This window comes from Suricata suricatta, chromosome 2 (genome assembly GCF_006229205.1).
Source record: "Suricata suricatta isolate VVHF042 chromosome 2, meerkat_22Aug2017_6uvM2_HiC, whole genome shotgun sequence".
Taxonomy (NCBI): domain Eukaryota; kingdom Metazoa; phylum Chordata; class Mammalia; order Carnivora; family Herpestidae; genus Suricata; species Suricata suricatta.
Genome location: NC_043701.1, coordinates 155,542,868 through 155,557,522, shown reverse-complemented (window position 1 = coordinate 155,557,522; position 14,655 = coordinate 155,542,868). Strand labels below are relative to the sequence as shown.

General features: G+C 39.6%; 1 long non-coding RNA gene across 1 annotated transcript; it reads right to left on the bottom strand.

Annotated features, from left to right (window-relative positions):
- Positions 1-2,924: 2,924 nt before the first annotated feature.
- On the bottom strand, positions 2,925-12,034 carry LOC115273376. Its single transcript, XR_003900792.1, has 3 exons — positions 11,945-12,034; positions 6,080-6,200; positions 2,925-3,062 (listed from the first exon to the last, which is right to left on the bottom strand). It is a non-coding gene; the product is annotated as an uncharacterized LOC115273376 (long non-coding RNA).
- Positions 12,035-14,655: the final 2,621 nt, after the last annotated feature.

Sequence of the window (14,655 nt, the reverse complement as noted above, 5' to 3'; positions counted from 1 at the left end):
ACAGCTCAGAGCCTGGAGTCTGGCTCAGTTTCATGTCTCCTTCTCTCTCTGCTCTTCCCCCACTCATGCTTTGTCTCCTTCAAAGATAAACATTAAAAGAAATTTTAATCCTTAAACTCTTCTACTTTCTGCTAATTTCCTCTAACGAAATGACTTCCAATGCATCTATACTTCAATTTCAAAAACTCCAGGCCCTTGACTGTGCTCCCCTCTTTATCAGTTTCTTCTGCTTTTCACTTCCCATCATTTCAACCCTGGCACTCTTGCAATCTTGCCCTTCTGTTTTAAACCTACTCAGCAAAACCCAGCCTTAGGTCAGAGATGATAGTAACTAACATATGCTATGTGCTTCTTGTGTTCCAGACACTTTTCCAAGTTTACCAGGATTGTCTCCTGTAATCTGCAGAGCGGCCCTATGAGATGGGCATTATTATTATTTCCATTTTGCTGATGAGGAAACTAAAACAGTTTCTATCCTCTAAGTAGTGTCTCTAGAATATGAACCCAAGCAGTTTGCTCCTAGAAACCATGCTCTTAATGACCACTTTAGACTTCCTTCCAAACTAACTCTCTTCTCTGCTTCCATGCTTGGACTGCTGAACAGTTTTAGGGACAGAGTGGGTTTGGCTAGATGGAGAGTGTTAAAGCATTTGTCTTGGCCCTTGGTTCAGTAACTACCCCCATGGTAAATTTCAAGCCAAGGCAGGAAGTATTGAGGGAAATAACAATGATTAACTAGTTAACGCCACCAGCTACTCCTGAATGTCTGTAGCCAAAGGGAGAAGAAAACTAACGAGAGAATATGCATCAGTTTGGAGGTTGGACATGACATATCACCTCTGCTTGATGTCCAGGTAACTACTGAACTTGAGAGACTGAACTTGGCTTTATCTGCAATGGAGTAGACTGAAGAGAGTCTTCTATCTGAGAACAATCACTCTCACCAGTTTTTCCTCTGGAATTTCTTTCTCTAGATGTCCCTCTTTTGATCATGGATTTGTTGATCCTGACATTATCATTTAAGTGACAGGATAAAACTCTGTCCTAGTTAATGGGCCTATCAATGTGGCCCTCTAGTTGTTATTTTAGGGCTTTGGTGTTGACAGTGATTTTTGGTTCCCTGTACCCCCCCCAAAAAAAAACCACAAAAACCTTTCCTGTTGACATTTTTCGGTACTTAAAAGGCAAACTTTTATATCCTATGTATTTAAAATAATATCAGTGACTTCTTACCTTTAATATCAGATCCACCATACTTTCTGCATGTAATACAGAAATAATATCTTCAAAATCTGAACCTGAATTTAAGTTACTCAATATCAAGAGAGAAAGTAGCCCTAGTGAGTAGGGATTCTTCTTAGAAACCCCTTTCTGCTTAAAACACTTCCTATAGAAAAAGCACCCACCAGAGAATACTAGTAGCAAATATATGTTCATAGTTTTGTCTGGCAATTCTTCCCTGTTTTCCATTCTCCATAGGAGTTATTTTAAATTTCTGCTCACCTATGACCTTCCCCGTGTATCCACCCACCCTAGTACCCCTTCATTCTCAGCAGATTGTTTCACCTCTCATTTTCTCAGAGAAAATAGAACTCATAAGATGCAGTCTTTCTCAAATTAGTATCACCAAACCTTCCAACTTATTTAATTGGTATTCATTCTTTGTTCTTCCTTCCTTTCACGTTGGAAAAGATGACCCTCTTCTGATACAAAGCTCTGGGTCCCTTCCCAGTCCTGTTTCTTCAGACCTTTGTTTCTTTACTTACCTTTGGCTCTTTCCCATTGACATTTAGGTATTTTCAAGTCTTTTCTATCTTAAAAATGTTAAAACCTTCCTATAGCAACTCATCATTCTCCATGAGAGAGTTGTCTCCATCCACTTTTCCTTACTTTGTATTCCTATTCTCCAACCTACTGCAATATTTTACCCCAACTGAAACTATCAGTTTTAAAGGTCTCCAACTACCACTCTGTTTATAAATCCACTGAGCACTTTTCAGACCCCATCTGAGTTGACTATTCTTAACAGATGACAGTTTAACCACTGTCTTTTCATGAAACCTTTTCTTCATTGGCTTCTCTGACACTACTTTTTTCCTTGTATCAGATAACTTACTTCTGTAGCCATTCCTTCTCAGTGTCTTTAGGGGCATCTCATTCATTCATTTTCTCATTCCTTACTCATATATTTATTAAGCATCTGTTGCATGCCAGGCACTGTACCAGGTGCTGGAGACAGAATCTGACATAAAATCCAGAGTCTTTCTCCAGAAGCATGTACTCCCAAACATATACTCACAATTTAGCATGTTTTCAAGGGTTTCACAATTGCCAAACACTTGTTTATCAGTCTAGATTAAGAGACTTTGCCTTGAAACTTCCAATCTACCTTAGTAGAATCTTTTACAAAAACATTAAAAAACAAAACAACATGCCTCAAGAAGCTTAAATTTAAAAAGCGGGAGTGGGGAAGGGGGGCATAAAAAGTGAAAATGAAGGCAGCTTTTCCCAGAATAGGGATTTTGTCACCATTGTATACTTTCTCTAAGATGTTAATATTATATCAGTTCCTTCAACCTAACATTTGTGGACAAGGTACTATTTCCCTACCTTCCAACCCCCACTCCTATATGCCTTGATTGGTGTCACAATTAATAAAATACAGGAAAGAGACAACACAGACTTTAAAGGGAGAAAATAAAGTGATAGAGCTGGTATCAGTATTTTGAAATTAGATTGAATAGGATTGTAGCTTCTACTAGGGTTCAAATGATGAGTAGGATGTTAGCTTCAGAAAAGGGCACCCGCAGGAGGCTGAGTAATTCCTCATTTGATGAAGCTATTTCTAGTGTCAAGAGAAGGAAATGGTCCTGCTGTTGATATCTTGTGGTCACAAGCAATAAGACATTTGCATTCTGGGTACTATCTTTTTATGCCATCCATAGTCTACCACCAATCTCCAAAATGGATGGGTGCTAAGAAGATCCAGCTCTGTCTTCTCATTACATGTTTTTAAAGGAAAAATCTTTAGCCAGTGAATCCATATTGAGTTCCTTGGATCACTGAAAACAACCAGGGAAAAGAAACAAATGAATGGTAAGATTCACATTTCTTCTGAGACTATTGTGTATGAAAGAAAATGTTTGCCAAAATTATATTTTCATCCAACAAATATATTGAGTATCCACTGCTCTGCTCAAACTTAGGCATGTAACGATGAGTAAAAAAGATAAAATCTCTGCTCATAAAGCTTACAGTTTAGTGTAACATCACCAGTAATCAGATAACCACAGAGAAATATAAAAATGCAAAATTAACAGGTAGTAGAAAGAAGCCTGAGGCTATGTGAGAGTCTAGAACAAGAGAATTTGACTGGGTTAGGAAAGTCTTAAAATTGTGCTCAGGCTGAAGACTGACTAAATGTTATGTAGGTGAAGAAGGAAGGAAAGTGTTCCCCCAGAGAGAAGAGCTAGAATGTGCAATAATTGGTGATACGTAAGAACATTCAGGAAAGAGGTATGAGAAGAAAGGTTGGGTGGCTGTCCAGGGGAGAGAGTGAGGAGATGAGGCTTGAGATTGGACTTGAGTTTTGAGAGAATCCCCTTGTCTGAGCTTGAAGAAAGGACAAGAGTGGGGTGGAGTGGAGGTGAGAAGTCCAGTCACCCAGGTATGAGGTGAGAAGTCCAGTCACCCAGGCAGCTCAGCCACAGTGGTGGTGATGGGAGCATAAGGGAAGAAGTTGACTGTGCATGGTATTCATCTTGAATACGAATACTGGATTAGATTGGATATAAATTTTGCTAGAATTTAGCAGAAACTTAATTTGATTATTCTTTTTGGCAGTGAAATAAGAATTCCTGGTCTATATCTACATATATAGATATATACTTTTTAAAAGATATGGAGGACACACTGGGACATAGAAGATTAGGCCTTCCTTGAAGCTTATTATATTCACAGAATATGAACAACTGAAGCCTCAAGTTTGAGAAAATTGAGTCATGGACCTTCGAGACTTAGCCTCCAGATTGAAAAATATCTCTATAATTTTAAAAGAGAACTAATTTTTATAACCAAGTGTGGGATTATTTAACTTGTTTGGATAGCCTAATGAAGCATTCTTTCATTAATATTCTAAGTGATTTTTTAAAACTCCATCCCTTTCTATAACTGTACTCACCTTTAATTTAATGCATTTAATTTAAATACAAATTTAGACATGATTCATAAAAGATAAACACCTGTAGTAAAATAGCAGGGAAAGGGTGTTTGTCCTCCCAGCACATTTTCTGTGACTAAAGGTTTGTTGCACTTGAGGACAACCAGCAAGCTTTGAATAACAGGGCCACTTACAATGCCTACACAGGTGAGCTTGTGAGATGCACAGCTGCTTCATATTGATTGGTTCAAGACAGTCATAGATTACAGCACCACATGGGTAGGTATAATTATCTGAAATGTTATTTTTGTTTCAAAAATTATGGTTCAGTAGCATTCATAACCTTAACAGCACCCGCAACTGTAGGAGTAGGAGCCCTGCATATAACGTGTCTCTTCCAAAGTATACGGGAAATATAAACATTTTAACCTTCAGAAAAATGAGTGGGGAGTGTGTGTGTGTGTGTGTGTGTGTGTGCATGCACAAGTGTGTAAAAAAAATATTTTACCTGAAGTTGTTCAGAAGTCTAAAAGATGGCATAGGGAAGAGAACACAAGAAAATGTATAAATATCTGGCCAGGAAGTCTATATCTGTTATCATGCTTTTGGCTGCAAGGAACAAACCCAAACTCAAAGATTAAACAGAAGAATTAGCTTTTATAACAGGAACTCCAATTTTAGGGCAGACTTCAGGGGTGGTTACCGCTGTTCATCAGCACAGTGGTATCATCAAGGACAAAGACTCTTTCCAACTCTTTCTGCCATCTCTTGTGTTGTGTTGTAGGAGAAAGTGTGTCAGTATGAGGTCAATTTCAAGCTGAGCAGGATGGCTGCAGCAGCTCCAGGCATCACATCCAGAGCTATTCCACAGCTTCTTCCATGATTTGCAATATTCTGCAAATTTATCTGGCTTCTTACAAGCTTTGCACTTTCTCCTTTGAAATGATCTCTGAAACCGCTTTTGAGGTTCCTGCTCTGGCACTGCCCATTGCTATTGCCAAGGGTCTTCGTAGCCTCTTTTGATTATGAACTAATCCTTTATACTTTGTTGGCTACTTTTGAGGACTTGCCGCAGGACCTGAAACCCTCCCTCAGCTGAATTCTAGATGGAATAGATTCAATTTATAGCTTTATAAATTCCATTCTCTTCTGCAGTTGTGAGTCTCCCGAGAAGACTTACATTAAGCCCTTTTTCCTCTTTGCTGTCACACACCACACATCACTGATAAGGGCCCCACCCCTTAGCTTGGACTTGCACAATTGCTTCAAAGAACCTAGGTCAAACTTAAATTTCTCTATCTGTTCCCATCTTCCCAAGCACCTTTCTCTGAAGGTGTTTTCCTTACCTGTCTCATTGTCTTAGGACTAGAATCATTATATTCTATTGTGATCTCTCTCAGGGATTTATCTTGGTTGTTATTTGAAACTGGTATTAAAGTTTAAAAAAAAAATTCTAACTCAATTGAGAGGCAAAATGAAGTGGTCTTCCCTCTCTCTACTTTGGAAGCGTTTGCAAATATAGGTCTCTTTGTTACCTGAACCCTTCCTTGGCTCCCTTAACAATCCTCGTCTCCTGAGCATTGCTTCAGGCTTCCTGCAGAAGGAGGCTCAGAGAAGATTTTCTCTTATTCCCCAAGAACAGTCTGCTCCATCTGGCCATCTCCAGATAAACATCTCTCTCTAATTTCGGTGGCCAGGGCACAGCCTTCCCCATCATCCAAACTTTACCCAAAAGGAGATATCAAATGCTGATTTTATTGAACTTTGTCCCTCAGACTGGCTGGAATGTTACTCCTTCAACTCTGGACAGCTAGTATGTTTCTTATGAGGAAGGACGACCACTTTAATGTAGCGGAGACTAAAGCAGACTTAATGGCCAGCAACTGCATCCTGAACTTCCAACTGATTGGGTCTAGTTACCTTGGTGGATCAAGTTTCCCGCAGGGACTTAGATCAAACCAACTGACTTCATTTTTAGTGCAGGTAAATGTGTTTCATTTGCCAGTTGAAGAATCCAAGTGGGTAACTTGCTGATTGGTACCTTCAGAGAAGTAAGAGAGTATTCATGATTTGTATTCAGTTTAGAGAAATCTAAAGGTCTGAGTATTAAAGGCCTCATTTCCAGGGTCTTTGCAACCCTTGATACAGGATAAAAGTTGGGCTTTTCCTGTCTCAAAGATGCCCTATGGCAAAGAGCCTACAAAGAGCACTTTGTATGAGGCCACTTCCTTGTAGGATCAGAAAAAAATCTGTCTGGAAAGTAACCTTTGTGTCTTTGTTCTTCTGTTCCATGTGGATTTCTCATGGCTGCATGGATTCATGGTGATGCTCAGCATCAAAGTCCTCCCTGTTACTGGGTCCTGAAGATGTGGGCCCCTTTTTAAAAGTCAAATTTATAAATATATATGACAAAATGCACAACTATATACACCTGTGTAACCACCACCACAATCCAGATCTAGAATGTTAGCATTACCCGAAAAGGTCTCTGTGTGCCCTTTCCCACTAAACCTCCCCAACTCAAATCCCACCCAAGCAACCAATGAGAGAAACACCCATGAGACAAGGATCTATCTGTGTGGAGTAAACCTCTTTCCTGGAGTTCCAAACAAATACAAGTGCAGATTTCCCCCACTCTCTGAAAATAGAGCATTCTATGAAAGCTTTCATAGGCCAAATGTTGTGAAGCAAAGAAGCATTCACTATTAATAAACATGGAAGATTGTTCGAGTGTTCCCAGACCCAAGGACACATCTTGCTAATAGATGCACAGTATAAATTGAGATAAAGCACGGATGCTCACTGATACAATTCGAAGCTGTGGCAGCTTGATGCTGACATGCTGAGTGTAGTTCCTGGGCAGAGAGCTTGGTGGGGCCACTCTCGCTACTTGGGGTATGTGCTGCCTCTATAATAACTTGCTGCAAAATGAGCGCTGAATGGTATTTGCTTTTTGCCTTTTCCATCGAAGTGAATATCTTCTTTGGATTTCTTTTGGTTTGTGAAAACACACACTGATAAAGTCTTCCATAAGAGTAAAGTAGTGTAACACAAACCTTCAAAAGTGGGGAACCTGTATGTAACATGTTCTTTTTGGAGTCTGGCTTCTTTCATTTGGCGTTATGTATTTGAGGTCCATCCATGTTGTTTATGTATGTAGTTTGGCTTATTTTATTGCTGAATATTATCCCACTGTATGGATATGCCACGATTTGTCTATACGTTCACCTACTGGGGGGCATTTGGAAAGTTTCCAGTTTGTGGCTAGCTTTTGTTTGGATATATGTTTTCATTTCTTGTGGGGAAATATCTAGGAGTGGAACGGCCGGGTCATATGGTAAGTAGATCCTTAAATTTATAAGAAGCTGCCAAACTGTTTTCCTGGAGTGTTTGTACCATTTTATCTTTCCATCAGCAATATCTGAGAGTTCCTGTTACTCCACATTCTCACCAGTAGGAAGTTATTTTAATTATAGCTGTTCTAAGTGTGGAGTACTCTCTCCTTGTGGTTTTAATTTACATTTCTTCGATGACTACTGGTGCTGTGGATCTTTTTTTACGTGCTTGTTGACCATACCTACACCTTTTGTCACGTGAACAAATATTTATGAGCACCTGATTTTACTAGACAGTGTGACACTTCATCTCTGGCCCACTTGAACTTCTAGAATGGTTACCAGAGTTGCACTGTCCCTACCTAGCCACACATCCTCTTGGCTCTGTACCTTTTCCCTTTCTCTGGCTCAGAGTCCATAAACTTTTTATTTTTATTTTATTTATTTATTTATTTTTGTGTGTTTGAAGGGCCAGATAATAAATATCTTAGGCTTTGTAGGTCATGGCAACTTTGTCACAACTATTCAGCTCTGTCATTATAAAAGGTGCCAGAGGCAATGAATGAATGTGGCTGTGTTCCAATGAAACTTTACTTATAGACCCTGAAATTGCCAGAAAATATTCTGTAGATTGTTTTTCAACCATTTAAAAAGGTAAACATTATTCTTAGCTTGCAGACCTAAGCTTGCCAAACTCTACTCTAGATGACTCACAAGATTTCACCATGTCCTGAGGATGCAGTAGAATCACACAGTTAGAGGAGGTTGAGTCCAGCTCCTCCACCTACTGGTTGTGTGTTCTTGGGCATATCTCTCCCCCTCACTTTTAGAGGAAACTTTCCAGGGGTGCCTGGGTGGCTCAGTTGGTTAAGGGTCGACTTCTGCTCAGGTAATGACCTCACAGCTCAGGAGTTGGAGCTATGCTGACAGCTCAGAGCCTGGAGCCTGCCTCAGATTCTGTGTCTCCCCCCACTCTGCCCCTCCTTCAGTCATGCTCTGTCTCTCTCTCTCTCTCTCTCTCTCTCTCTCTCTCTCTCTCTCAAAAATAAATAAGCATTAAAAAAATAATAATGATAAAAACTAAAGAGACTTTCTGGAAGAACCAAACAATGCTTCCACTTATATTCCACTGGCTGAAACTTAGTCACATGGCCATACCTAACTGAGAGGGAGGCTGGGAAAGTCATTTTCCCTTCATGACCATGTGTGCAGCTGAAATTTCGGGTTCTGTTACTGAGGCTGACTGGGTTTGGAGGCAAGTAATGGAGTCTGTGCCAGACACTCCTTGTCCACAGTCCTATCCAGATATTCTCTGAGACCTAGAATAGGCTCTTGAATTAAATTAGACACTAACCTGCTTGGGAGTTGCTTCGTGGAGCAATGATATTTGTTAAGTTAGGATGAGAAAAACAAACAAACAAATTTGAAAGTCCAGTGATTCTCAGAACAATCGGTGAAAACTCCTATTGGTATTGACAAAAATGTCATCCCCCAAATCTTTAAAATGTTACCATATCAGATCTCTTTTGTGATGTTCTATTTTCCATACTCTTCTGAAGTTCTAGATCAGATTATGAGGTTTCTTCTATTTCTGGTCATGACGATGCTTTGGTGAACAAAATGTGGGCATGGACTTTTTCTACCCTGCTATTCAGGGTAGAAAATTCAAAATAAATAAGTTTAATTAGTTTAAATATTTTGCTTTGGTTTTTGTTCTCCCCTAAATGCTGGTCTCCACAGCATCTGAGCTTTTAAAAAACGACAGTGGTAACATTTGAGTGGAGTCTTATTTGACCGTCTCCAAAGAATTTAATGATAGACTTAATCTTATTCCAGATCTTTGACTCACTGTCTATTATTTAGATAATACTTATCTACATACATGGGAATCTCTTGCAAGGTCAGAAGAGGGCATCCCAAAAGTTTAGGATTCCACATCAAACCAAAAATATTAGGATGGCAAAAGGGGCCTTAGATTATATGGATGTAGAGGGTTAAGCCTTTCTATTTGAATGAAAATTAACATGATTTTATACTGTTATGGAACAAATAGAACATATTTTGTTTACACAATTTATATGCTATGATTTTATCATGTTTCTAACAGTTGGCAAAACTGCTTTGCTTTTGTGGGAACAGTAGGAGCACATGTTTGCCTGTTGGACTCCCGTCCTCCAAAGCTGTTTTATGCTGAAAATGTGTTCTCTCCAAAATAGAAAAACATCACCATCTCCACAAAGGCTTTATTCGAGGGTGTTATTGTTAGGTTAGCCAGAGACTTCTAGGTTGTAATGTAAGTTTGGGGTCACCCAGAGTGTCTGTAGTTAGAGAATGAATTGATTTATTGTGAAGTAGATATATTACAATTTTTGAATAAATAAATGGTCATTCTGGAAAGCCTTCTGCTTCTTTATTTGCTGTTAAGTAATACATCTTTGGGCATTGAGAATGGGATCTTATTAAAAAGAAACCTGCATGAATACTTATTAAGTCTTTCATCCATCTAGAACCTCTTTGAAGCATGGTAAAGAAGTCAGTCTACCTGATCTGAGAAGCTTTTTATGATCTCTAAAAAGATAAATAAAATGTATTTTTCTCACTTATAAAAGTAATCCATATTTACTATAGAAAAAGAACACAAAGGTATAAGGGAAAGAATTAAAATCATTGACAGTCCCGCTACCCAGCAATAACCATGTTAAACCCTTTGACAAACATCTTTTTTGATCAAATTAAGTTAGTTGTCTTTGAATGCGCTAGATGTACGCAGTGTCCTACCCTAAAGTGATTTTTTAAAACAATTTAAAAAAGTTTTTATTATCTATTTTTGAGGGAGAGAGAGCGCAAGCAGGGGAGAGGCAGAGAGAGACACACACACACAGAATCTGAAGCAGGCTTCAGGCTGATTTGTCAGCAAAAAGCCTGATGCAGCGCTTGAACCCACACATCAGGAGATCATGGCCTGAGCTGAAGTCGGACACTTAACGGACTGAGCCACCCAGGTGCCCCTACCCTAAAATGATTTGTGAATAAGGGAGGGCTTTGAGCCTCTCTATAATCCGAAGACTGCTTTTCCTTAGCCCCTCACTGAGAGGAATATCGGTAAAACATGAGTATTCCTAAATGTGCTAATTGCTAACATTTCAGTGCACATCCAAACAATCCTTTCATTATGTATTTCTCAAAACCTTTTGAAGACCATGGTTTCTAGGACGGCATATTACTTTGTGATGTCTTGATAATAGAACCAGTAGAGGGTATATTTCCTTGAAGACATGAGCAATATTCCCTGTATCTCTCTGTATGAGAGAAGGAAGGTGTGAGAGTGGAGGATTTGGTCGCTTCATCTCAGACTACAGCAAGCCTCCTGCCTGGTATCTGAAACCCGTGAGGAACCTCTACAAAAATTAAAGGCAAACTATTTACTGAGCCCGTTTCTTGCTTTCTGTGTGTTGGGACGTGGTAGCGTGGGGGGTGGGGGGCTATGAAGACTTCCAGGGGAGTCATCTTTGTATCCCCTCCAATGCTGAGCACAAATCCTGAGGCCTACTAGTGTAGTAGTATTTAGTAAAAGTATTAGCTATTAGGAATAATCAAGGTCAAAGAGCACGTGAGGACACATTGTTGACACCAGCTCCCTTCATATACCACTTAACCATATAAGAGATCTAGATCTTAGTCCCGGTTGTCACCCTTCTCAGACATGTCACTGGCCTAGTAATAAGTATCTAAGAAAGGAGGCAGGTACAGTAATAATCTGCAGATCAATGCAAGAACATGTCTGTAATTAGTGGGCACACGCCACCGAGCCCCGCACTTTTGTACTGAAGTGGTTCTCTGCGGCAAGAGACGGTCTTCTGCTGTCTTGGGAAGATTTTGGAGAAGACGTGCATGTACCGTCAAAGCTCTTGTTTCTGCTTTATATGAGGGCATAATTTTTCAAAGTACCACCTCAAGACTATCTGCACCAGGGTCTCCTGCAGTGCCTTCTAAACATGCAGGTTCCCATTCCAGATTTACTGAATCAGAATCTTTTGGACTCGAGGGCTGGATGATTCTTAGGCTCTCTGTTGTTTGAGAACATGGGATTAAGCAGTGTTTTCAAGCTTTTATTTTTTCTTTTTACTGTGACTTAGGGTTAGAAATGTTTAATAAAACGATCCTTATTTCTACTAGGGCAGTGCATTCATGTATTTTATCCCATTCTTTCCTATTCAGTTTGCTCACTGTGATCCACTAAGTTGATTTCATGACCTACTAATGCTGAATTCGAAACATTGAATTCGAAAATTCAATGACTTTCAATGTTTCAAACAGTAAACGTTCTACAACTAGGAGGAATTGAACAATATACAGAAAATAAACAATTTCATCCTTTCCCTGCGCTCCTTTTACACTATAGCAAATATGAAGATTGTCAAAATTCCTAGAAGCACAAGAGATGACATACCTGGGCTTTAATCTGCTGCAACTTTAAACAGTCCAAATCTCTGGGCTTTGGTTTTCATCATCTATAAAATGAAGCTAATATTTCCCTTTACATTTTTTAAAAATTCTCAAATGAGATTAAAACTGAAGAAGCTCTGTGAACTCTAAATGCATACATTGAGGGGCTCCTGGGTGGCTCAGTCAGTTAGGCATTCGACTTCAGCTCAGGTCATGATCTCACAGTTTGTGAGTCAAGCCCCACGTCAGGTTCTGTGCTGACAGAGCCCAGCCTGGAGCTCACTTCGAGTTCTGTGTCTCCCTCTCTCTCTGTCTTACCCCTGCCTCTCTCAAAAAAAAAAAAAAAAAACATTAAAAAAATAATAAATGCATACATTGATATAGACATTAATAAAGTATAATACATTAATGGATTACAATTACTGTAATTATGTCCTTTTACACTAATTGTACTTGAAAACGTTTGGACATTGGGGTACTTTTACTTATAATACTTGTTGCTTTCTGGTCATAAGTACACTCCTTGATCCCCAGTGGATGGGCTTCAGGGAAAAGGTACTGCAGAAACCTGGGAATGTTTATGCAAATATTCGGTTCTTGCTCTTATATTCTTTCTTGCTTTCCTACAAGAGAAAGAATACTCTGGGAAAGCAATCTAGATCTTTGGTCTCAGATATGTTCTTAAGCCTTATACCTCACCAGATACATCTACAGATGGCAAATAAACATATGAAAAGTTGCTCCACATCATTTGTCATCAGGGAAATGCAAATCAAGACAATGAGATACCACCAGACACCCAGGGAATGGCCCGAATCCACCACCAAATGCTGCTAAGGATGTGAAGCGGTAGGAACTCTCATGCATTGCTGGTGGGAATGAAAATAATACTACCACTTTGGAAGATGGGCTGGCAGTTTCTTACAAAATTAAACAATCTTAGCCACACAACCCAGCAACCTCACTTCTTTGGCATTTACCCCCAAAGAACTGAAAACTTACGTCCACAGTAAAATCTGCATACAGTTGATAGCAGTCTTATTCTTAATTGCTGAAACTTGGAAACAGTCAAGATGTTCTTCAATAGCTGAATGGGTAAATCACCTGTGGTCCACCCAAACAATGGAATATTATTCAGTACTAAAAAGAGCTCTCAGGGAACCCAGGTGGGTCAGTTGGTTGAGTGGCTGACTCGATACAGGCTCAGGTCATGATCCAGTGGTCATGGGATGAGCCCTGGGTCAGGCTCTGTGTGAAGTGTGGAGCCTACTTAGGAATCTCTCTCCCCCTCTCTCTTCCCTCCTTGGCTTGTGCTCATGTGTGTTCTCAAAATAAACTTTAAAAACAATCAGAAAAATAAAAAGAGCTACGAAAAGACCTGATGGAAATTTATGCATATCACTAAGTGAAAGAAACTACTCTGAAGAGTATGTACTGTTTGGTCCCAACTATATGACATTCTGAGAAAGGAAAAACTATGAAGACAATAAAAAGATTAGTGGTTGCTGAGAGGGTGGGGGTGGGGAAAAGGGGCAGCATGAGGAGGGATTAATAAGCAGATTTTTAGCAGTGAAAATACTTTGTATGATACCATAGTGATGAATACAAGCCATTATACATTTGCCTAAACCCACAGAATGCATACCACCAATAGTGAGCCCTAACGTAAACTACGAATTATGATTGTATCCGGCTAGATTCATCAGTTTTAACAAATGTACCACTTTGGTGAAGGATGCCCGTAGTGGGGGAGACTGTGTGTGCGTGGGGGTAGTGGGTACATGGGGAAATTTCTGCACCTTCCTCCTCATTTTGCTCTAAAAACTCCAAAACGGCTCTAAAAGTCTTTAAATAAACAATAAAGAGAAGAACGGCAGTGGGGTAGGGAGAGGGTGCCAGCTTACCCTTGCTCTTCCACAGAAAGCTGGAACTTGATCTTGATCCTTCCTAATAATTGTATTTTTAAATTTTTATTTCTTTCTTTTAAATCTAAGGGATTTTATTCACTGGGTTATTTGTTTTGTGAGTGTGAAGTTTGGTGAGTTCCTTGTATATTTTAGATACTAGCCCATTATCTGATATGTCATTTGCAACTATCTTTTCCCATTCTGTCGGTTGCCTACTAGTTTTCTTGATTGTTTCCTTTGCCTTGCAGAAGCTTTTTAACTTGATGAAGTCCCAAGAGTTCAGTTTTGCTTTCATTTCCCTTGCCTTTGGGGATGTGTCAAGGAGGAAATTGCTGCGGTGGAGGTCTAGGAGGTTTTTTCCTACTTTCTCCTGGAGGGTTTTGATGGTTTCCTGTCTCACATTCAGGTCCTTCAGCCATTTTGAGTTAATTTTTGTGTATGGTGTAAGAAAGTGGTCTAGTTTTTCTTCTGCATGTTGCTGTCCAGTTCTCCCAGCACCACCTGCCAAAGAGGCAGTTTTTTCCATCGCATACTCTTTTCTACTTTGTCAAAAATTAATTGGCTGTACATTTGTGGGCCCAGTTCTGGGTTCTCTATTCTATTCCATTGGTCTGTGTGTCTGTTTTTGTGCCAATACCATACTGTCTTGAAGCTGGCATAAGACATGAACAGACACTTCTCCAAAGAGGATATCCAGATGGCCTACAGGCACATGAAAAGATGCTCCACATCACTCATCATCAGGGAAACACAAATCAAAACCACACTGAGATACCACCTCACGCCAGTCAGAGTGGCTAAAATGAAC